This window comes from Manacus candei, unplaced genomic scaffold (assembly GCF_025592945.1).
Source record: "Manacus candei isolate 608988 ecotype Guabito, Panama unplaced genomic scaffold, ASM2559294v1 h1tg000023l, whole genome shotgun sequence".
Classification (NCBI taxonomy): Eukaryota; Metazoa; Chordata; class Aves; order Passeriformes; family Pipridae; genus Manacus; species Manacus candei.
This window is the reverse complement of record NW_026138071.1, coordinates 10088384-10112689: the sequence shown is the minus strand read 5'-3', so window position 1 is coordinate 10112689 and position 24306 is coordinate 10088384. Positions and strand designations below refer to the sequence as shown.

Here is a 24306-nt window from a genome sequence, read left to right as displayed (position 1 = left end):
CTTAGCTGCATCACTTAGCATCAGTTGTGATAAAGTTATGCCATCATATAATTGGGGCTAAAAAAAGGCCTCAATTACTAATTTTGAAGATAGACAACGGATGGCTCAGCCTAGCTGTAAAATTTGTCTTGCAATTTTCTCGGAAGCTTTTGTCATTGTTTTGATTCTTTGTTTTTGACAGTCACCTGGTATCCTAATTAACCACCTTTGACACCAGAAAGCAAATAGTATAAAATATTTTTAAAGGCTGCTGGATCATACTTGCAGTCTGAAAAACTGTTTCCCATAGGCTGCAATGTTACCGTGACAGAGATACTCCCTGTTCAACCCTGTTTCACATCAGCAAATATGCAGAAAATGGAATTATGAGACAATGATGGCAAGCTTGAGTAACCACGTGACCACATGCACAGAAATAGTGCACTGCTGGGAGGTGTTTTATGAACATCCATTATTTAGCCATGTTAATTTTGTTTCTTGCTTAGCAAAGCAGCCAGGCTGCTGGTGAGTATTTAGAAGGTGTGGCCTCCTAATTCATACTGTGATTAGCAGTGGGATCCAGTGAGGTTGTGTAGCCAAAGGCTGATCCTTAGGTGGAGAAGATGGTGAGAGGTTGGTGAACCTTATGAAGAGGAGGAGGGTGAAGGCATCCAGAACCACTCAGTCTGTTTCCTCTGTCTTTACCTACTCTAACTCCTAATTTGACAGGTGAATTCTGGTCTCTCCTAGCAGCAAGTCACAGCTCGTTTGAGCCTCTATACATATAGGAAGTGACAAATAGAGCTGTAGCCTATTCTTCTGGTCCCTCTTAATATATCTGAGTCAATACTAGACCAGCTTTGTCTAACAAACTTAATTTGTGGCTGTCCCAGAACTTTCAACACAGAATCACTTGTGTATTATGGTAGCTGCAGTTACATGATTACAACAATTTTCCATCCATGTTCACTCCTTAGTTCTACTGAAATTGTTAAAGTCTTTGTGACTTCTGAGTAGAAACTGAGTAGAAGTCCAGGAGTGGAAGTAGTTTTTTGATCCATTAGATACTATTGATAGCTGTTATTAGTCTGTCTTTTAAATAGATAATAAAATCAATTTATTTCTGCTAGAAAAATGCTGAAAGCATAAGTTTTAGTCATGCCAGCAAGAGACAGAGACAAGATTGTTATATGTGATGGGGCTTCTGCATCATTGTTTTTGGACTCCTGGGACTGATATGATGATAGTAGTCACCTGTCTGAAGTTTTTAATGTGGCAGAATTTGTACTCATAAGATAGTTGTGTACTGTTCAGTGAAACAGGCTTTGTATGTGTGTTTAGCTTATGCTCTCAAGTATACCATACTAGCAATACAGATATTTTTGTCTCTTCTGGATTTTTTTTTGATCATGGAGTAACTGGTTGTTCATTTAAAGGAAGACATTTGTGTTCTAAAAACAAATTACACATACGCAGCTGTGTAGCCAAGTGACCCAGAGAAAATAAGTTCCCATGATCTGTGTGTATATGTTAGTGGTGGGGACCAGAACTTGTTCTTTGTCCAACAGTTCTGTTGTGCCTGGCCTCAAGGGAACATGCAGCCATGCTCCTTGTGCTGTTCACTTTCCATGGGAATGTAAGAATGTGCCTCTCAGTGCTGGCTAAGAATAACTGTGTGCAGGGTTTTGTTTTGCTTTTTAAAATTTCTTAAATCTGAATTCCTGTGGGTTGTGCTGAAATTTGGGCTAAATGTTGATTGCAGTTTGAGGAAGGGTGTAAAATTGTGTGATACTGTGGTTGTTAGGAATTGGACATAAATGTTTTGAATTGCAGTGACAAAAGCTATGCAGCCATTTAATTTCTGTCTTTTATGTTCTTGAACAAATACTTCTGTTCAAAGATATTTGAAAAATGAAGGAACTATTTAGTCATCTGCATAAATAAATAGATATGAAGTTTTCAGATACCTGAGATGTGAAAACATAGATTATATTTGTTTGTTTTGTTTGTTTGTTCTACATTGGGTGAGATAGGACTAGGATTGGCAAAATAGTTTGTTTGGTATTTGATTTTATTCGTTAAAATTTTAGTATTTTATTTTTTTTTTTTTTTTTTCCCCTTGGAGATGTTGTGTGTGTGTGACCTCCCATCTAGAACTGAAAATTCTGTAATGGCATATTGTAGACCAAATGCCGTTCCAGTACTAATGACAAACTGTGAGAACTAGCATTGGCTAGTTTCAAAGTTATGATTAGCAATTTGATTTTTAGAAATACGATTAGCAAAATTAACAGTTTAATTGCATAAGTTTCCTAGTGCTGTCCAGAGACGTTATTCCAAAACTGTGCAAAATATGTACAAATTAACTATGAACACTTCTCTGTCTTTAATAAGGAAATTAAAAAGCAGAAGAGTACAGAATTCAAACAGAAGACATGCTAGTTACTTCCATGTATCTTCTTACACACAGCTTTCCCGAAGGCAATACTTTTCAAGTTATGGCCTTGATGAGCAATGCACCTTCTTCCCAAATTTGTCCACTTTGATTTAGCTTTCTATTAATAATGGTATAGGTGTCAATAGAGGGGAACAGAGAAGCTTATTTGAAGCACTTTTAGATTGCATCCAGTGTGTCTATTTTTTGCTTAAATAGTTATTTTATTTAGAATTAATGGACTTCACTTCCATTAATTGCATCAGCACATGACCTTGGAGTGTTATATGCAAACAGTGTCATAGTTCATGTAACTGATGAACTGGGAATTTAGTGTATGAAGTGTTCTAAGTATGGTTATGCAGTGTCTACATGCCAACACTTCCGCAGAAGCCTTTGCTCTCCCAATCCAAGCAGAGGAAATAATAATAGACAAGTCTTTACCATAGTATTTTCCTTTGTGTTATGTGGTTGGCTGGTGGGTTTGTTTGCTTGTGTTTTTTGAGGAGGAGGTGCCTTAATTACTTTTCTGTTAAATTTTTCTATTACATTTTTAAGCGACATTGACACCAGGCATTGAGATTTTGGTACCAAAATCAGTTTATCTTACCAGGTCACTAACTTTTTAATTTAGAGTTTGTTGGGCATATGTTCTGAAACCATTTACTAGCACATAGAGTGCCTTAGTGTAAGAGTCCACAAAGTAGGTAAATAATATACTCAAATCAAATTTGTATAGCTTTGGCAATCAATGCTATTACATAATCACCTACTTTATCCAATGTTAAAGTCACAGCTATATTGGCATATTTCTTTGCCAATATATTAATGTCATGCTATCTAATAGCAAAATAATCTCCATATATAAACAGTTTAAAACATACAGGGAGCAATCTTGTAGCAGAAAGAATGGCTTATGTTCCACTTGGTAATTGGAACAATTACCAGGCCACTCTTGAACTTCTGTCTGAGGGAATAAAACTTTCTGTTTTTTAGAATTCTTGCCCTCTGGAGTAAGAAAAATGACAGGAGATGAATTGATGTTCTAATTTATATTATGGTGCAACTGAACTAAAATACAACTTTTTGTTTATTTTCATTTGTTGCTAGAAACGTCAAAGGAAGACTGTTACTGATCATACTTTCAAACTGAAAACTTAGAATGAGGACTTCGGCAACTGAAGTGGTTGTGCATAGTCATATATTATCTGTTGGTTCAGAATCTACTTAAATATCAAATTTATACCTCGAAGGGACTTTTGTTTTATAAAGTAGAAAGTAATTGTTGCAATCTTGGATGACCTCCAAATCTCCTTTGAAAATCAGTTTCTTCACTAAATGAACAGGAATTACTCTTCTTGCAATTGTTTTTGCTTTTAACTCAAATAGTAGGGATTTGAAATTTGGGGGAAAAGCAACCAAGAAAGCAGATTAAATAGACTCTGAAGTCTAGCTTTGAAATATTACTGTAATAAATTGTCTATTTTGGATGAAATGATGTATGATTCTTTTATATATGAGAGTGAAAATGTTTTAAAAGAATGTGATAGTGTTGAGTGCAGTGTTAAGACTTTTTCATATGCTTTCCATAGGTTAATACTGTCCTTCCTTTCAGAGGAAGAGAGAACTGTCTGAGATTTTTCCATCGCAACACTGATAAAAAATCATGGTATGAAGAAAATTCTTTAGCTTTTATGCACATGCTTTATGCAGATTTTCTTCTTAAATTGTTTCAATATGAACTGACAAACCCAAAATAGGTATCAATTCCTAACCTATCGTTACAATAGCATTCTTGTCTTAATGCTCTTAAATGCCATTTCATTAATTTATAAAATACTCTGAAAATTCTGAAGTAGGTGTCTCTCTTATGATGTGATTTATATTCTAGGGATATTTTTTGCTGGACAGTACAATGCTTGAAGAAAAACTAATGAACCACTCTCCTGTTTTATGCAGATGGGATTAGATAAACTCTGATTTACCCAGAAAAGAATAAGCAGCCAAGTAGTTTCAAAATACAGCCTACCTGCAGTGCCACCCTGTGGCTTTCTTTTTTCATGGCTTCTGTTAAACCAACCAGTTTCTCTTGCCTCATCCCCAGAGGCAAAATTACTTGTGGACTTGTAAAATGTCTGTGTTCCTGGCTGCAGACCTGGTCTAACCGGGATAGTACAGCACAGTTTTTTGCCTAACTTCAGGGTTATTTATCCCTGCTGAAACCTGCTTAGATGGAGAACCAGGAAAAGGATTTCTGAGCAATACCAATTTATTCACCTACCACATCAAATCACTGAGCAATGGCTGGTTTGGTCATTGAAAAGGAAATATCACACTGGAGCTGGAAAGTAAAACATGTCAATTCTCGGCAGTAACTTGAAGGACTGTGTTTATTAGTCTCATCAGTTCCAATGATGTTATGTGTGCAAATAGTTTATTTCCAGGTAGTCAGTTTTCTAGAAAGATGGTTTACCTTTCCAGTTGGATTGTCTAGGTAAGCACAGCATTGCTTATGGAGACAGTTGATATTATTTTGCATTTGAGACATCTGCGTTTTTGTTGACTTCAACTGAAGGATGTCAGAGAGACTTTGTTTTCAAAAGCAGCATTATGCTTTGAGGTAGTAGTGCTTTGCCTTGGCAGGGTAAGTACCTGCATGTTCAAGACTGGCTTTCACATATGGGAAGTAATACAGTGTTGAGGATATTTCAAGCCAAGCAAGTGCACAGGAAGGAACTTTTCAGCACTGAACCTGTTTGGCATGCCTTGGAGAGGAGAACCTGTTTTCTTCCTTACAGCCTGCTTAGCTGTGAGGATAACTAACGTCTCTGAATGAAAGGCAAGGTTTTATCTATCTGTATTTCCTTACTGTCATTCTGTCAGGGAACAACAGAACAGTCTCTCTTGCCCTTTCTGTCCGGGTGGGAGCAGTAACATCACAGCTCAGTGCAGGCATCAGCAGCAGTTTTCTGGGCGTACTGCCACAGCCCACCATCTCTCCCCAGAACCCCAAAACCTGGCCTGCCACTCCATAGTCCAAGGACAGTGTTTGATTACATTTTTGACTGTTTAAAATCAGTGCTTTCAGTGTTGTAAGAGTTTTTATTGTAATACTTTGACCATGCTGCTAAAGTGTTTATTTTAACAAAAGGCGCTTCCCACGCTCGTGTCTCTGTTCTTAGCCTGACGGTGTTGCCTCTGTTCCCTCGCTCTCACACGCACTTGCTGCCTCTGCCCCAGAGCTGCTTGCTGAGCAGAGGCAGGATGAGTGACTAAGGGACAAATCAAGTCTGGGCTGGCAAAGCCTCAGCATGTGTTATTGAGACACCTCTGGACTTCAGCGTCTTCACTGAGGGCTGTGGTAGAAACGAAAAATGTAAGAGCTTGGTAAGTATCAAGTTGTGTTTTTAATGTGTCTAGGCTTTCTCTGGTAAGCAGGTGCTTACAGTCACATTTGTCTCATAATTACAAAAGTTATACTTGGCCTTTTCTGGAAAGCGAATGTTTCTTTTTCCCAGTTCACATATTTTGTGTGTAAACTGTAAGTAGATGTGTATGAATTTGGGGTCTGAGTTCTTGCAGAATCTTAAAGCTAGCAGTGGACATATCTGATATTAATGTCCATACCTGTAGGTTGTACTGTTTGTTGCAAAATCTTGTACTAAAGATGGAAAGTCTTTAATAGTGAGAATTAAAAATTGAATTTTCTTTTCTAGTGTTGGCAGGAAGATTTTCATTCTTTGAAAAGAAGTGTTGTGCTTTTTTGTGTATTATTTTTATTATAAATGCAGTATATATCTAAGCAAAATTATGAACAAAAGGCTTAAAAAGAAAATGCTTAAAGACTGTATTTTATTATTGTAAAACAGTTATGAGTGGTTTAATACCTGCAGTTAAATACATGTTTTTAGAAGTCTAGATTTCCAGGTAGGAACAACCAAAGGTAGAAGAAGTGGATGTGAGGGAAAGCAACAGAGAAGGTTTTGATTACTTGTCTTTATTTAGGAAGCTGGTTTGCTCTTTCTACCCGGCATCGGGCTTCTGCAGTACTGGGCATGTGTAAACTAATGTGTCTGTAATTTAAAGTGGTTATTGCAGAAACTCTTCAAGCTGCTATAAATTGCAATGGAAGGAGTAAGTTAATTGTACTTTAGATTTTGGAGTTTATTTTTCAAATGACTCAAATGTAAGTCATGGATAAGTCTGATTGCTCTTTCTTAAAACAGAAGACAAAATATTGAAATGTTGAAATGTACACATGCATGTACATTCTTGTGTATCACAGGTCCTGACTTGAGTCCTTCCTATATTAAAATTTTGCCTGGCGAAAGGTCTCAGTTCAAGACTTTAGATCACAAAAGGACTGCAATTTTTTTTAAGAAAATACATTTAAAAACTTGTATACTTTGTATCAAATTCTTGTAAGTCTCAGCCCTGAGAATAAAAGCCTGTTAGTGTTTCTGATGGCATTTCATTTCATGGTCAAAGAAAATCTCTGCTCGCTGTTGTGAAAGTGAAATTTGTGACTGTGCTGTAAGCCCTGCCATATCTTTCTGATAGGTACTTTGTTTATGTCTTTCTTTAAAGTAAAATTAAAAAAAATTGTCACAAGAACTCACCTGTAAAACTTTCTGTCTTTAGGAACCTTTATGAAAAGATGCTTTTTGGTTTCTACAAACAGCCCACAACGGGACAGGGAAAACAGAGCTAAAAACCCAAACAACCCCCCCCAGTTTTGATACATACTGTTCCTTCAGTTCTGGGATATGTTGTGTCTAACTTGGACTATTTGATGTTTGATAGAAAAAAAATTGCCAGATATAGCCCCTTACTGTAATTGCCTTTCTGTTGAAGGCTTACTATGTTTACAGGGCTAAAGTAAAACACTGAATCATAACAACTTGGTGTATTGCATTCCTAAATTTCAAAGTAGATACTATCAGGTAGAGCAGACCAAATGTTCTGTGACTGGTATATAACTACAATAATATAATGCTTTTTTAGCAGCACATCAAGACAAGACTCCTAGAAACACCGGTGAACTTACTATGGCATCAGAGGTCTCTTACTACATGAGGAAATATTTTCCTTTTTCTCTTCTTTTTTTTTTTTTTTGTCCACCAGAGCTCACCTTCTTTAAACTGTGCTGTTGGAATTTCTTCTTTCCTCTGCTTTCATTCATTTTTTTTCTCTGCAAGGGTTTTAATTTGATAGAATTTCAGTATTTGTAGTCCATACAAATAGAAGTGTTTGAATACTGGTATCACCTCTTCTTTTAATCTTTTTTAAGTTGGTAGAAAATCAAGCTGACAGTCCTGCTATGTGAAGAGCTTTTAAGAACTTGGGATATATTAATATACAAATTTTTTTAAGCGTATTTTGTACTATTGCACAGAGAAGACAGTCTGCACAAGTGGTATAGCACCGTGTGGTGAACTGTATAGCCATGCAACTATCTGGAGTGTCATCATGCAGGATATACAGGACCACTGTGGGAGGGGATCAGTCCCAGCCAGCATGGGTTTGTGGAAGACTTGACCAACCCAGTGTACTGCTATGACAAGGCCTAGTGGATGTTGTTTACCTTAGTAAAGCCTTTGCCAGCATTTCCCACAGCATTCTCCTGGAGAAATTGTGACTGGTCGTGGCTTGGATGGACGTACTCTGTGCTGGATAAAAAACAAATGTAATAGAGAGTGAATATGACTGGAGCACTTGTACTTCTGAATATTAAGTTGATGTGATACGATCCCAGTTTAGTTGTCTGTGATAATGATTCCAAAGATATGTGCTTATCTGAATTAGCTTATGTGTGTGCATAGTAAGTAAGAAGGAACACTGTATTTCTTCCTCATTCCTGTCTTACTGGTAGCTGGGAATCTGAGGCATATTCCTTCCCACATGCCATTTTTGGATGTCCGAAGTCCAACCATGGGCTTTTGCTCCTCAGATGACTTCTTACCCCTCTGGATTGAAGGCCCTCCTGTAAATCAGTTTCAGCTTCTGTACAACAAACTCAGCTCTGAATTGTTTGATATCATAATTAAACGGGGAGGACTTTTCATTATAATTTTAGTACTTACCCCAGTGTAATTAATGTATAATTTTTCCATTGTCGTGTGTTTACTTCAATTTGAGGAAGTACCTGAAACTTACATGACAAAGTTTATAACTGTAGCAGAAGGTTTGCTTTTTTTCTTTATTTTTATTTTTTATTTTTATCATCTGATAAGCACAGGAACTCAAAAGATTAAGAGAACACCACCAGATACACTGTTCTGAAGAATGGAGTGAGGGAGTGCTGGATGAAGCAAACACAAGGTGTCCTTGCTTCACAAACTGTTTAGCATTGAAACACTGCAATTATTTTTAACTTTTTGTTTTGTAAGGAGAAGAGCAAGTGGTACTGAACTTGACCAGAGGTACAGATTTAAAGGCAGCATTATACTATGTGTAAATGTTCAGAACAAGAAACTTTTTTAACTTCTCATTAAAGCTACAGCTAAATTTTTCACAGCACCAGTGCCATAAGAAGATCTGTCAAAGTACAGACTGTTCTGTCAGGGAATGGATATAATTATGAAAACTTGTATGTGAAACTGGATCTGAAAGTTTCTCAATTAAAATATGGGATTTTCCAGAAGAAAATCAGTGAGGGAGTTTTATTTTGTCTGTCATTTTTTGATTAACTTTCTAGGCCTCTGAGAGTGATTTAAGGAAGCAAAGTAACTGAGTTTGGAGCTGGAATTCTCAGATCTCTAAAAAACATAGAGATTTTTTTCACTTTTTTTTTTTTTTGGGTGTATTTGACTGGTGAATCCCATAGTGACATTTAGTGTTCCAGAAAGTCTTTGTTGTGCATGGCTCCTGCTTCTGCTGGTTCAGGAAAATAATAGTTTCAATTCTCCTTAATGTTGCCTAAATAAATTGTTATCTAAAGAAATGTGAGGACTCCAGAATCTTACAGAATAGTCATCAAAATAATGGGATTCTTGGAGAATCCAAATTCTCTTTCATAAGTGAGTTTGGTGGGCTTAAAAGATATTTTTAGCATGACAACTTTTAAATAATTGGATACTGTCTCTTTTTGACTGTGTAACTTCAGTCACAACTCAAGTTTTCCACATTATGTTCCTTTGAGGATGGTTTGGCAGTGGCTATCCTCTTTTGAACCTCCAGCGCTTCAAAAAGCTGTGTGGTTGTTTCCATTGGTCTGTGCCCTGTGACAAGGGTGTCACACTTTCTCAGTGTAGTTTTTTGGTGATGGCAGTTAAAAAAGAAAAAAATTCAACAGCAACATTCAATAATGTTCTGGGACCTGGTTCTGCCAAGTTACTGCCTTCCTTGTTCCACAGCACCGAGCGCGGGTATCGGTTGTGTGGGGGTGTGGCTGCACCACCCAGGGAAGGCACGGCTGGGGGGGATGGCTTGGGCTGCAGCCTTAATCTTACAGCATAAGTAGCACAGTAATGAAGGCACCCTGTCATCATCTGGTAACTAGTTTGTGGCTATTGAAATCCACGGGGTTTTAGTGCTGAACTCTACATCTTTGACTACTATTGTAATCATAGTGTGTAATAATGCAGCTTGCAGCCGGCATTGTGCCACCTTGTGATTATAGCAGCAGCTTAATTTATGGAAATAACCTGAATACCAGATTTGTGGTGATTCTATTTTTTTTGTTCTCTTTCTAGATCTGAGATTTAGGGATACCTTGGTGTACTGTTAAGCATATATCATATTTCAAGCTTTTGCAGAGGATTATAAACTGGCATTGTAGCTGTAGACCAGTAGTTGTTGATCCCAGCTCTTCTGTACAATGTGTTTGCTGTAATATGTATTGGAAGACTTCTCTAAGTTGGTATCTCTAAAATAAAAACAAGCTGAAACCTCCCAGAGGCAGCTGAATTAGGCCTGTTCATGGCTTTCCTGCCTACACGCTCTGCTAAATAAAATAATACTGTTGTTTCACAAACAGGGAGGGTTATAAAGGTAACTTTGCTGTGACATTAAATCTGTCTTGAGAGCTTTCCCAGAAATATGAATATAGTAATTATATGATTAAACAACAAGGAAACTTTTTGGGTTGTGCACTTCCTCAGGCTATTAACCTAACCGCTAATTAACCAACAGGAAATTCCAGACCTGAAAGTTTCATTATTGCCATACTGAACTGTGAAAATATAAGTGTGTTAATGAGGATTTCATTATAGCCATCTGTAGCTTGTTTTTAAATTGTGTCAAGGCAGGAAAAACATAATATACCATCTGTTACCTAGCTATATCAAGTTGACACAAAAAATATTTGAAAAAAATCCCCCCATTTACAATCTCTGTTGTCTCTTATTTCTTATCTTTTATTTCTGGCAACCATTAGCCCCGTGGCAGTACTATCACCATGTCGTAATGTGTATTTTGTTCAGTTTCAGTTTTGTTTAGTAACTTCCATATTTGGGGGGGGGGGGAAAGAGATGCTGACTTCTCAAAATGGTAATTTCTGAGTGATTATTGACCCCTTAATTTCAGTGTCATACTGAAAGTAATATTCTCAAGTATGTCTGAATCACCAAAACTCAGAAGTTGAGAATTGTATTGCAGTTTGCATTTCTTTTTGGTTTTAAGTGAATAAAGCTTCTGGATAACTTCTATTAGTATTCTCCCTTTCTCTGACCTAGTGAGCATGAATTGAAGCATTTTGCTCATCGGACACTGGGGGTTTTGCCACTTCTTAACCCTTGTGTTCCTCTATAGAGCTTAATCAACACGAACTTTCCCAAGTCCCTTGATTTGTGGTTTTCTTTGACCCTAAAAATGAGGGAAGTTGTAATGTACTTACCATGTACTTACCAAGAAATATTATGGATTCTTAATTGTCAGATGTCTGTAGGTGTAATGAAGCCTCAGGTGAGAAGAAGGTGAAGGTCCCATGGAAAAAGTTATAAAAATTGCTCTCAGGGGTGGAAGAGAGAATTGGCACAGAAGAAAATACTGCAACAATTTTGAGATAGCGAGGCAGATCCTTAGCAGCTGTGATGAAATAATGACTCAGGAAGGTAAAAAAATGTGCTAATGTTTGCATATTACTTTTTGTGCTGTGTAGAGAGAGAAGATCTATAATGTGAAAGTGAGGATAAAAAGTTGTAATTGAGGTAGAGGGGTGAAAGGGTCAGGCACCAGTTTAAGGGAAGTTATGCTGTCGATAGGCGACCCAAAATATGGGTTTGTCCTTTTGTCTGCAGATGTTTTCCGAGTAGGCACACTCTTTTTGTTTTGAATTTGCACAACTAGGACAGCTTTGGTGAGGTCTCTTAAACGCTACCTTAGTATTCAAGGCAAACTATAAATTTGGTGGCTGAATGTAAGAACAAAATCTGTTTCTCTGCAGACTGATAGAACAACCACAGTTAGAATAAAATGAGGAACTTGTTGATATAGCAGTGTATCTACAGTGTAAACGTCTTAAGGCCGTAAAAATAGAAAAAGAATCTAAAGGCTCTGCCGACCAAACATATGAGGAAAAGCCAGCTGGCATAGTCGTGCTCATCTTTCAAAAGACCAAAAGCCCACACCCTTCTAGGGAAACTGAACAAACGTGGCATAAAATGGTAAATCTTGCAAGGTTAAATAATTTGACCCAAAATAAGAACAGAGATATGGGAAATGGTCTGCTATGAAGGTGAGGGGCTGCCACCTCAGAGTTCCACAGGTATCTGTGCTGGAACTCTTAGTTCAACATGCTATATGCTAATAATCTAGAAGATAGCTTAATAATGAGGTGGCACTTTGCTGACAGTAAACAAATCTTATTCATAATAATAAGAGAAGATTTGCAGAAGGATTTTACAAAAATAAATGGATAATAAAATGAGGTTAAATTCACTTTAGATAGACTCAATACAAATCAATTTGCCATGTACATTAGCAAAGGAATAGGGAAGAAAAAAGAAAACATGATTTTGCGAATGTATAAATCCATAATGACAATCCAGTGCATGGTTATAGATTCTGTCATCTCCAAAAGGATATAATAAAACAGAAGAAGACTCAGAGAGAATCAAGAGGGATGGTCAAAGGTGTGACTTTCATATAAGGGGCATGAGAGCTGAGAGACCATGTCATTATGTTTTTAGATTTACCTTTTGTACATGTACTAATTTGTTGTGTTTTAACTGTTCCAAGTAAGTGAAAAGAGAACATACAACAGAATTGTTTAATGATGATGCACAAAATACTTAAACCAAATGTTAACTAATGGTAAAATAATTAAGTCCCTCTTAATGTTGAGTGATTATACAATCTAAAATCAACTTTCCTTGTTGATGTGTGACTTGCATAGAAAAACAAGTTCTTGGTCTGCTTCCAAGCCATTTGGAAGCCTCTTGTCTATGCTCTCTTCTCCAATTCTTTTTGATATAACAAAACTATTTGCCTGTCCCTGGAGACTTGGCTGTGTTGGTCCATCACAGATGAGATGTCATCTCAGTAGGTACAAAGCAACTGAAGAGAGAGTATTTAATAAAGCAGGAATTTTATCTGGAGGAATGCCAGTAATCTAGGTTTCCTGCTATTCTTGCTGCTTTCAGACTTCAGTTTCTAAAGGATATTATTTAAAAAAAATAATCATTACTATTTCAGGGTTAGATGAAATCTCAGTTTTAAAAAACAGTCTTTTGTTTATAACAAGAGAGACAATAGATTCAAAGAGCTCTCAGCTTCACAGATATGTCTCTATTGGGGATTTTCATAAACATATAATTCTGAGAAGCTTTTCCATGCGCAGATAATTGGTACACATTATCTGGGGTCTAACAGCCTATTGGGCTTTTAGAGTTGTGGTTTGTGTTTGTTTGTTTGTTGGTTTTTTTTCTTTTTGTTTCTCCCCTTTGCAAAAGTAGTAAATGCTCTGGGTAATCACAGACAAGTGAATCTGAAGGTATTAAAGATCTAAAAATGAATATTGGGAAGGTTTTGTTTTGTTCTCCTCACTGGTATATACAAGTCTTCATATCCTTTTGGTCTTGGAAACAATTATATGGATTATAGATCATCAAACATCTGTAGTAAAATATGACCTGTACAGGGACCTCTTTAGAAAGTGTTTTGTATTTAGCACTACAGCATCATTCTATTTAGCAAAATTAGATGGCTTGCTTCTTTTAAAGTATACACACAAGAAATAAAATAAGTCTCAGTTTATGGTCCATTCACATGCATTGCCTTTTGTTGCTGATACAATTCAGTTGACGTTTCATTTTTAGAAGTGTTTGCTACACAGCAATGCCATAATGAGTAATTTAAGTAGATGATTTATGAAAAAATGAGAAGCAGTCTAAAATTCTAATCCAAATTCTTATCAAACTTTTAAATTCCATTCCCTTACATGGTGGTTTGGGTTTTTTTTCCTAATACCCTGTGTAAGCTCTTCTCACACCCCATCTTTTAAAATTCTTAACATTTTACCTTCCACAAGTGTTCTAGGAATTAAAATAAACGACAACAACAAAACAATTAAAAAACTCTAACCACACAACCAAAATAACCCTCCAGTAGTCCATGCTGAGTGATATTGGTGGGGGAAAAAGTAAAAGTAACCTCTGTGAGATGCAGGGGAAATAGCCAGGTACATACTTGTAGAAGTAGAAAACCTTTCTTTCCTTTCAGGCTACCTGAAACGTTGGGCACTTGCTTATGGTGGTCAGTAATATAAAATCCCATTGGTCACTCCCTGAATGAAAACCATATAATTTTTTAACAGTGATAAATTTACTGCTTAATCTGTGAAAACCATAAAAAGTAAATTGCTAACTAGGTAAATAGTATGTAAAATTTAGTACTGCAAAATAACAGCAGGACTAAAAAAATCAGGTATTTTATTATTGTATTAATTGTATATTTCTAACTATAGCCCTTAGACCCAGATAGTAATTAATACCTCCAAGTGAAATTCTCAGTGTTTTGTCCTGAGTAGGACATATTGGCCATAGGCAATAGCTTGGTGTTTTAGCCAACACTGGTACCCTGTCTGTACTGGAACTTTTGTTACTGGCAGTCTTGTCCTGCAAGCCTGGCTGCATCTGTATAATTGCCCTCCCCAGATTATCTGGCAAGTGAAATTGCTTCAGGGATTTTTATTCTTTCTGTTAATTTTTGAAGTTTGGTTGCAGAGGGCAGTCGACTTGAACACAGTCAATTGATCCAATTGTTTGTTTCATTCAACCTAACACAGGTTTAGGCAAAGCTGACTTCGATTTCTGTTTTGTCTGGGATGGGTGACAGGACTTCTCAGGTAAGAAAGATTAGATAAGGAACTGTCGGTAATGCTGTTCACTCAGCACACATGCATTCAGGCAGATGTTATCCTCTCACTGAAGCAGTACTCAACCTGCTTCGAAACACCTTGTGGCCTGATACAGATCTAGAAGCAACGTTTACAAGTGATAGAAACCTTCAGGATGTTGCCATTGATGACAGCACTTGCCCAAAGAGTTTGTTGACTGCATTCCTTCCCACTCCCTGGGCAGACTGAGCTGTTTGCAGTGCTCACAGGGCTGTATGCATTAGGTTTGACTTGGGGAAAGGTAACTGAATTGAGAATTGCTTTTAGGCAGCTTCTGGTTTTAACTGACTATGAGGTCAGGCTTCTGTAAATTATCCTACTTTAAACACTGCTGAGTTGGTTGTTTGTTTTCCTGATAGCATAAGTATTGTGCTTTTGTTTGTGAAATTGATTTGTAAAGATCTTAAGCTTCAATAATTTTGTAGGTAGTACTGATGATCAAATTAACTGGATGTAAATGGGTATTTGCCTTTGCTGCATGAATATTCTACTAATCACTAAAATTTGGTCACCTGAGCTGTTTAGTTTGGTATCTTACAAGCAGAGAAATGGAGAAAGCTAAAAAACATAGAGAGAAGGATGAGTCCTAATTCTAAAAATTCCCATTAAACTTGTTTTGCAAAAATAAAAGGGGTGCGGAAAACAGGATTGGATTCTTTTTATGGTATAAAGCCACAGAAGACATAACAAAGCTACTTAATACTCTCTTTTGAATTGGCTAAAGTAGATATGTCAGGATTACAGGCTATACAAATCTCTAGATGTACTCTGTAGGCTGTTTGGTCAGGTGGTGGGATTATAAATAGGTAGGCTTACTGAGGTCAGCAGTAGCGGAAGGAAGCAGTGAGCTTGCCATGCACACACACAGTCCCTCCCTTCTACCTCCATGTGCTATTGAAAGAAACTCACCTCATATTAATGGAGAAGAACCTGTGCTATGTTGGAGGTAAGCAGTAGTAGTATAATCAGTTTTAGCTATTATTCTTCCTTCTCCTTGTTTAGATGATCAGCAGAATTGGCTTCAAAGTAATACTTATGTTATTTTACTTTTCCTAATACTTACTGTGAGAAAAATATTTACCAATAATTATATACCTGCAGCAACATACAAGTCCTTGGTCTTTGAGGGAATGCAGAATTCATGTGTAGGGCAGTACATAAACTGCCAGAACTTAAATACAGGCCTGTAAGAAGAAAGAATAATTCACATCTGTTGTCCTTTTTCAGACAAAGCATGTGATTATTTTAGTCAAAGATACAAAAGCTTTTTAAAATCCCACTTGTGGCTCAAAGATGAGGGTGTATAAAGATCTATAAATTTATCCAGGTGTACAGACTGCTGAAATTTCTATGGTACATTTCTGGGTAGAGAAGCTCTTGCATATTTTATTTTAAGTTGATGATTGGTGCCTTGAAACTCAAATGAAGTTATTGAGATTATTTTAATTGAGGAATGCTGTTATTTCATGCAGATTGTAAGGTTTTTCTGATTTCTTTGATTCGCTTTCTTCTGATTTTGATCTAAAATCTGTTTGGAAAAAAACCCACTAGTCGCTTGTAATAACTTGTAAAAGTAAATTCTTTTAGCGTTTAATATAGTAGAGTCCTTGCTGTGTATTCTGTGTTTTCCTTGGATATTGTATATCACTTTCATTTATCATGGAAAGCATTATAACAATTTTGTGGACTAAATGGACTAAGTACCTAAATAACTACACAAAGCCAAGATGCACTTGGCTAACAGCAACAAAGAAAGAATTTAAGAAATAGAGTTCAGTTGAACTTCTTATAGAAGTCTGTATGCTACTGGCACTAAATCATCTGTTAACATGTTAAAAACTCAGCAGCGAAGTCTACTGGCTGTAAACTTGTGGTAGTGAAAGTTGAAAAGGATGTGGGTGTGAATACAGGAGCGAAGTGTAGCAGTTGGAGCAAATTATTCATCAGCATAGTTGTATGGGAAAGGTTCTTTAGGTTCCCCAGAGCAGACTGCTGATAATTGTAATCCTTATTATATAAATAAGAATTTTTTCCTACTTTCTATTTAATGCTGAAGTTCTGTACCTTTTTACAGAAAGTGCAGAGGCTTACTAATGGAAGTAATGGGTCATGTTACCACCATCATGCAGGGAGCCAGTTTTCTTCGAAGAAATACCTTCTTCCTTGTCTGTTGCAAGGATCCAGTAAGAAATGGATCCAGGGGATTTTGAGTGTGCCTGGTACCTGTACCCAGGTACCTGTATTGGAGGCATGTGTGTATGTGAGGGAAAAGGGAGGGGTCCATATTAGCCTCTTTTTGCTGTGATACGGAGTTGATCTGCTTTTCTTTCCTTACCTTTCCCAGCCTCTAAATCCATCCAGTGCCAGCCTCCAGTGTTACTTCTAAAACATGATTTTGAACAGGAGAGAAAAGCAGCAGCAGCAAAGCTCAGTTAAATTGACAATTCTTACATCTATTGATGTCCAGAATAGCAGCTGAAAAAGCCATGAGCGGAGCTAGGTGTTTCATCTGCAGGCTTTGAAAAGACAGTGCTGTTATACCTGCTTTCATGGCTGGGAGATAATGGCCAGAGGGACAGATTCAGGTTTTGTTCTATTTGAGAGCCCCTGATTGAACTTTCTTACTAGTCATGGAAGAAAAACATCTGTATGAGCAACCTTTTAGCAGTTCTTGAAAAAGATTTGAGGGTTTGTTCCTAGCGGAGGTGACATGCGTTTGCTTGAGTTTTAAGTATTTGTTAGATTTATTAGTGTATCAAAGGTTAAGCTCCCCCTTTCAGATCAAGCTGCTCTTTGTTTTCTTTTCCTGTTTATTCAACCAGTTATATATTACTCAATTACTGTTACAGATTTACTGCTTTCTCTTGCCTGCACTCCTTCCATTCTGGCAGGCTGTTTTCATAACTGCAAATATAATAAAGGCTAAGTGAGTCATAGGAGGCTTTAATAGTTTTGAATACCATTCAGATTTTTTGTTCTTTCTTTTGGTAGCAAATCTGGGTTCCTTTTTGCATTTTTTTACTTTATGAAAAGGTTGCAAATAGATTTGAGTATCTGCTTACTGCAGAGGTATGTCACACATAGACATGCCGAGTTTGTATTTGTATTTTGTCCGATTTTGTATTTTATATAGTACAAATACATATATTATTTATTTTTTGTTTTGCCCTACTTACTTCAGAAATCTAAACTCTTAACCTCCTTAGAAGTAATGTCATCAGAAATAATTTTCCACAATATTTCTTTATTTCTTCATTTGTTGTTTTTGGTTTGTGTATTTTTTTTTTTAGGAGAAAAAGAATTACCTCTCTTGGTGCAACAGGATGTACTGTAATGAAATTTTTGTATCAGAACACATTTCTATAATCCCTCAATAGTAATAATAAACTTTATGCTAATTTATAGGATAAAGTATCTTTTTATCCTCTGTTGCCTGCTAGGATTCTGAAGCTCTTGGCTTGTCTTCCTAACAGCAAGGCAATTCTTATGCCTAGAGAGGAGCTAACCATGTTTCTTTGGATAGTACAAGATCTGTGCTCAGGAGTTGAGTCTTTCATATGCTTTAAGTGAGCTTGAAAAAATCATTGTAATATTAGTTATAATTTGGCTTTGAAGGACAATGACTGAATAGTTTTTCTAGAAAAGTTTTAGATTTGTACTTTCATTAATTATATGTTTATACTGCAGTTGGTGCCCCTTTAATGCTAGAAGGGGCACAATTGAAAACATGCCCATCACGCAGATCTGTGTTTACATTGCCTCTGAATTGCCCCTTTTTCCTTTTAATAAGAGAAACATTGCATGAATAATGACTCAAATACAGTCACTTCTGTTTTCAAGACTGCCACTGCCATGGGGACAGACAATCAGAGGGGGCAAATGTCTGTTCCAAATGGTCTGGAGGGAACCAAAGGATTCATTTGCTCCTTTCTTGCTTTTAGTGTGAACCAGACATCCGAAGATTCCATTAAGCTTTCACCTTACTGTCATGGTTACTGTTCTAGTTCTGTGATTTATTTCTCTCTAGTATAAGACTTCCTAAAAAGAAAAATCTTTTCTTCAGAGCAATGAGGCTATCTAGGGGGTAAATCCACACATCCCATGGGCTAGGGAAACCTTTTCTCTAGCAAGACCTTTGAAAACATGTCCTGATTCCAGAGATGCCTTATTTTCTTGATCCAATTTATGTATGGAAAGACAGTGGAAATGCATTTTACTTTTTTTTTTCTTTTTTTGTAGCAGTCATCTGAATATAGGCATGAGTAAGGGAACATCTGCAGATGGTTTGTTGTTTGGTGGAACCTTTCTGAGTAAACCCATAGAGATAATCTTCAAAGATCACTTTATTAATACTGTTATCACCCATAGCTTTACTACTGCCATGTCATTTTATTTATCAGTTGCACAATGAATTATTTTGTTGGCAGAGCTATATACCCAGTGCCTTATTTCTAGTGCCATCTTACTCTTATCTATTATTTTTAAAGTATGGGTGTGATTTACAGTATTGATGATATCCTTTCAGTCTTGGGAATCTGTATAGAGAAATGCACTGTAAAATACTCCAGTATTACAAAAGATTTACAAATTGGCTGTGTTTGTTCCTCTACCTGGAAACTGAAATTAAAATGTGTTTCTGAACTATTTTTTCCTTGATACCTATTGAACCACCTGCTAGACACAATATCCTTACAATATGACCTCAGAGTCTTGCCCAAATAACGGAGAGGATGAGTTTAGAACCTGAAAGATCATAATTCTCTAAGGAGCGGGTACAGCAAGTATTTTTCCTTTATTTTGTCCTACATGTATCATAAGCCTGACTTGAAGGGATAACCTAAGAATGGACAGTGTTTGACGCTCATTGATCCATAGCTTGATCTTAACATCTAGCTGGGGCTTTTATAGTAGAAATAAAGAGAGAGATTGTATATCAAGCGGTGATATTGATGTTGAGATAAAAACCTAGTGTCAAGGCTGATAGTCATGTTATATAGATGCTATGACACTGGTACAGAAAATATTTGGGCTGCTAAATGTTAAGGAAAAATATTAGAACACTACAATATGTTTAAGTTAAAAGTAACCTTTTTTGCAGCACTTACGGCATCCCAAATTTTCTATAGAACCCTGTGTGCCAGGTAATAATTTAGTCAAGATGAATAGAATTTATTTTTAAAGAGGTCTTCTGTTCATATGCCTGAAATATATAGCAGTGATTTTTTGAGTGACTTACCTTGATAACTTCAGTCATTTGCTGGACTATGATAAACATAAGCAGATCAGATAGTAGTGCTGCAGTTGTCTCCAAGGTTTTTCCTAGCAAGTAGTGTTTGATTGTGAAGACTTCCAGTGAAACCATTAACCCCAAACACGGAACAGAATAAACTTAGTGTAGAAGACAAATTTGTTCTGTGAGTATTAAAAATGGGTATTGGTCTGGGAATGCTTATACGTGAAACTAGGGGCCTAAATATTTTGTATACCTGTTGGCCAAAATGGATGTATCATTGTAAAAAAAAATCCCAAATTGATGTTATTAATGTAGGCCTGAACTCTTGTTTGAGAAGATTGTGTGAGGTTTTGGCAGTCTGCTACTATGGCATAGCAGTGAAGCAGCATTATTGTAATAGTCAAAAGCATTATAATAATTGCTTGGGGTGAGAGGTCAAAGACAAGAAAAGCTGTAGAAGAAGCTTTATTGCAGTGGCCTTTTTTCTCTCTTGATGTAATTTTAGTAGAGTTAGATCCTTTTCTGACTTTGAGTGAAAATAACACTAAGTTTTGCTTGTACTTTGGGCATTTTTTAAAGTTTGATTAAAAAAAAAATTGCTTTTGTATAAGCCAGTGTTCTTGATGTTGCCATAAATCAAATTAATCAACTGAACTCTACCTGTTGTGCTTAGAAGCTTTTTATTGTACTATATTTAATGAACTATTTCAGTACCTTAGAAATGACTAAATTGCAAGTGAGATCTTTAAGAACTTTCCTGTTCTTGGTGATTGCTATAGAAAACTTGAGAAAAGGTTCTGATGTTGGAGATGAGGTTCAAAATAATTTCAGTGAGAGTGCTATCAAGCTGTCTTTGTGTAGGGTCTTATGTAACTGTGTTCCAAATGGGAAGTTAAGCACTGTAAACAGTAATATTTCTTGATGCTATAGCCTTTGGTTGTACACAAATACAGCAGATAGATTTCCTCTCTTTTCTGGAAAGTGTTTCTTATTGAAAGGAAGTGCTGGTGACAACTGGGATATCCAGGTCACTGTCAGTTCAAGTATTTCTCATTATTTTATAGTGCCTTTTTCTAGTTACTGATAGATAAAAATATACTGTTTGTAACTTTCTAACAACAGGAATTTTTTTAAAATCAAATAAATAGATGCATTATTTATTTACTGTGTCAGACCTTTATTTTAAAAAGGGCTTCCACACATTCAGATCACTGACTTTTTTTTTTGGCAAGCAGCAAAGCTGTTGAGATACAGCAATGACACTTTATTCTGTAGAAGTGGGATCTGAAGCAGATAAAATATTGACTTTGTGGCCTTGCATTTGATTTAAAAAGATGTACTGTTTTTCTTAACAAAATGATAATGTCTTCTATCTGCATTTGGCTGAAGGAATTCTTTAATATAGGAATTGTATTCTGTCAAAAAGACAGGCAGGAATTGCAGGTGGGACTTCAGAAATTTGAATTTCTAAGAGATGTGAATCAGTTCTCTGGAGAAAAATATAATCTCTTCAAGATGAGGGCCAGCTGAAAGACTTGGCATAAACAGTGGCTTCCAGGTGCTCTGGTAACAAGGGAAATAGAAACTCTGCCCAGGCTGCACCACCTTATATGGGTCCCTGTGAGAGCATTGTGGGTGTTCCTCTGGCTGCCTTTTCCAGGACTAGGAAGAACCTTTAATTATTTTTTTATTCTTCTGTTTTGTCTTAAGCAGTTGTTTAGAGAAGATTTACATAGAAGATAATATGTTGCTGTGATTGTTTATCTGATTATAAACAGTGGGGAGCGCATCCCTTACCGAGTTGAGACTGGGCAATTTGAATGTCTAGTGTAGGTATGGTCAGGCAGTTGATGGGGCTGGGACCCCTGGGGACAAGGAATGAGTGAGGACCCACATTGTGTAGGATACTGCAGCACAATTTCCAGAGGAGTTCTTATTGTGAGTTGTGGCCTCATTCGATTAAAATTTCTCTTTTAACTTCCTCTTTGTTGTAGCTAAATAAACTGCACTTTGATTCTTCCTGCAGCTTTCCTTTAATTCTGTAGTAGCCATGAAAATTAATAACAGGTTTTTAGTTGTTCTAACTTCTTCTAAGGTTTACTTTGAAAATTAGAACAGGTCTGCTTAGGTCCTAGAACATCTGGAAGCTATCTGAACATGAAAGGTGATGTCAGTGAGACTATTTACTGAACGCTTTTTTTCTGGCTTCTGAAGTGTTGTTTTCATATGACTGGGAATTATTCTCTGTGTTATGATTGTATTTTGTCTTACTAAAAATAATGGGTTCCCTTATCAGGAGAAGAAACTAGCTGAACAACTCTGTCTTTTTAACAAAATCATTACAAATCAACTGCTCTCCCGGTTTGCTGAGTACCTGGTAAAGGCGAAGAAGCAGGAGAGAACCAGGCTTTTGTTTGTTGTTTATGATGGAGAAGTATTTGAAATGACAGTGTAGACTTGGAGTTACTTTTGGTGTTTGAATAAAGTGATGTGTGGAGGATGCTTTGGTGAGAAAACCACCTGTGTCAGCTTCTTGAATAGCAAAATAGGGAGAGGAGGGGCTTTGTAGGTTAAAACTGTCCCTGCAAGTGTATTTCCACCATCACCCGTATATGTAATCATGGTCACTTGAATTGTTCTTGCTGTTCTTGCTGTTCAGCTCTGTGGCTGGGAGTGCAGCCCAGCCTACCTCTCAGGCAGCTGCTGCTCTGGGAAGGTAGAGAGACAAACTCAAATAATGAGAAAGCTGTAAGACCAAATGCAAATACTTTGGGCTAAGAAGGAGAGATGGGAGAATTGGTGAGAAGGGAGGTAAAAAGAGACATGCTATCTGGAAACAGAAAATGAAAGCATTGGAATCCTTGTTGTTTAATAAGAGGTTGCCAGACAGTTGGTGTGACTTCTGAGAAAGTACACTTGGGGATTTTTCCTCCTTTGTCTGGGGTGGAAGACATAAGCATAACTAATCATAAAGCTCATGCAGATATGCCTGAGATGGGTGGGGCACCAGGCTCTGCAGTGGGGGATGTGAGTCTTCAGCAATCTTATTAGACTGCCTGACCTCATGTGTGTATGTGTTCTTAATAAATGCATGGAGCTTCATCTCTCCAGCTGTTGCACATGTGTTTTAATAAGAATATTGGGTCAGTTTTTAGCTCTCTGCAGTGTAAGTTAGACACTGTATGAGTAAAACCATATTTCTGATGTGTACCATGCATTTATTGCTGTGTGTCATTAAGCACTCTCTAGTAATAGTAGAGTTCCAGTGATAAAATTGCATTTGTCTGCTCAATGGAAAATAGAGTCTACTAGCATTTGCAAACAAGTCTCTCTGTGACGCTTCTTCAACAATTAAATTCTGAGTTCAGTTGTGATAAATACCTTTTGACAGTCATTTGAAGTCAGTTAAAGATGTGAGAAAGAGTAAAAAAGGGGACAAGCAGTATTGGTTCACTTTGGGTTTGGATTTTTTTTTTGGTATTGATGTTGTAGGGTGAGTTTTTATGTTCCAGGGGTTTTATTTCTTTTTAATAGTTGTATTGATGCTCTATATTAGTTAATAATTTATATTTAGCAGTTATGTGAAAGCTAAAAATCATGCAAAAAAACCCTAAGGAAGCTGGGGAGGAGTAAAAAGAAATTCGATTAGTGCTTTTTACAATGTTTGCATAAGCCTGAAACAACACAGGCAAGCTGCTTTAGAGACCAAAGTTAAATATTCGGTTCATGTTGCACTTCTTGAATTGTATGTGGAGCACACCAAACTAATTTAAAACATTAACAGAGAAGTGGTATAAATTTCGAATGCGGATCCTCATTCAGTGTGTTGGGAGGCCTGTGAGTGCTCTCGATTAGCTCTGAGGGGCTGTGAATAGTTAATTATTCAGCACGGAGTTCTGAAGTTCAAAACTCTAAGCACTTTCAGCAACAGGTCAGTCATGTGAAGTCTCAGTACTCAGTCGTTTTTTGCAATGCTGCTCTGGACCTTGTTTGCTCTTCATTGTGAGTGACTTTAAACTTTGTTTTCCCAAGAAAAATGTGTTTCTAATTGTTGTATGCTAGATCCTTTGTTTTAATTCTGTCAGACAACTATAGAAGTTAATTTCTTTTGTTAGGTTTAAAGTAAACAAACTTTGGTACAGCTCCAGAATCTAAATGACAAGTGTATTTTTGGAAACTTTGTGTATTATGTTTGAAATATATTAACTTTCTGTGAATGTGGCTCCATTCAAGCTTTTTAAAAGAATGCTTATAAGAAATTAAAAAGGTCTCGTGAGGTAATGCGTCTTCACTGTGGTTTGGTTTTGTTCCTAAGGGTAAAAT

The 24306-nt window shown here is 36.7% G+C and overlaps 1 protein-coding gene across 12 annotated transcripts in view; it reads left to right on the top strand.

Annotated features, from left to right (window-relative positions):
* The window catches only part of COBLL1 (cordon-bleu WH2 repeat protein like 1), a 75827-nt gene that overhangs the window by 17398 nt on the left and 34123 nt on the right, over positions 1-24306 (top strand). The window contains exon 1 of one of the 12 annotated variants that reach the window (XM_051787253.1): positions 5020-5800. The exons of 8 other annotated variants lie outside the window; for them this stretch is intronic. The gene's annotated coding sequence lies outside the window, so the exon portion shown is untranslated. Of the gene's footprint in view, positions 1-5019; positions 5801-23810; positions 23986-24306 lie in introns of those variants that run through there. 3 more of the 12 variants (XM_051787252.1, XM_051787250.1, XM_051787255.1) reach the window with 3 other exon arrangements.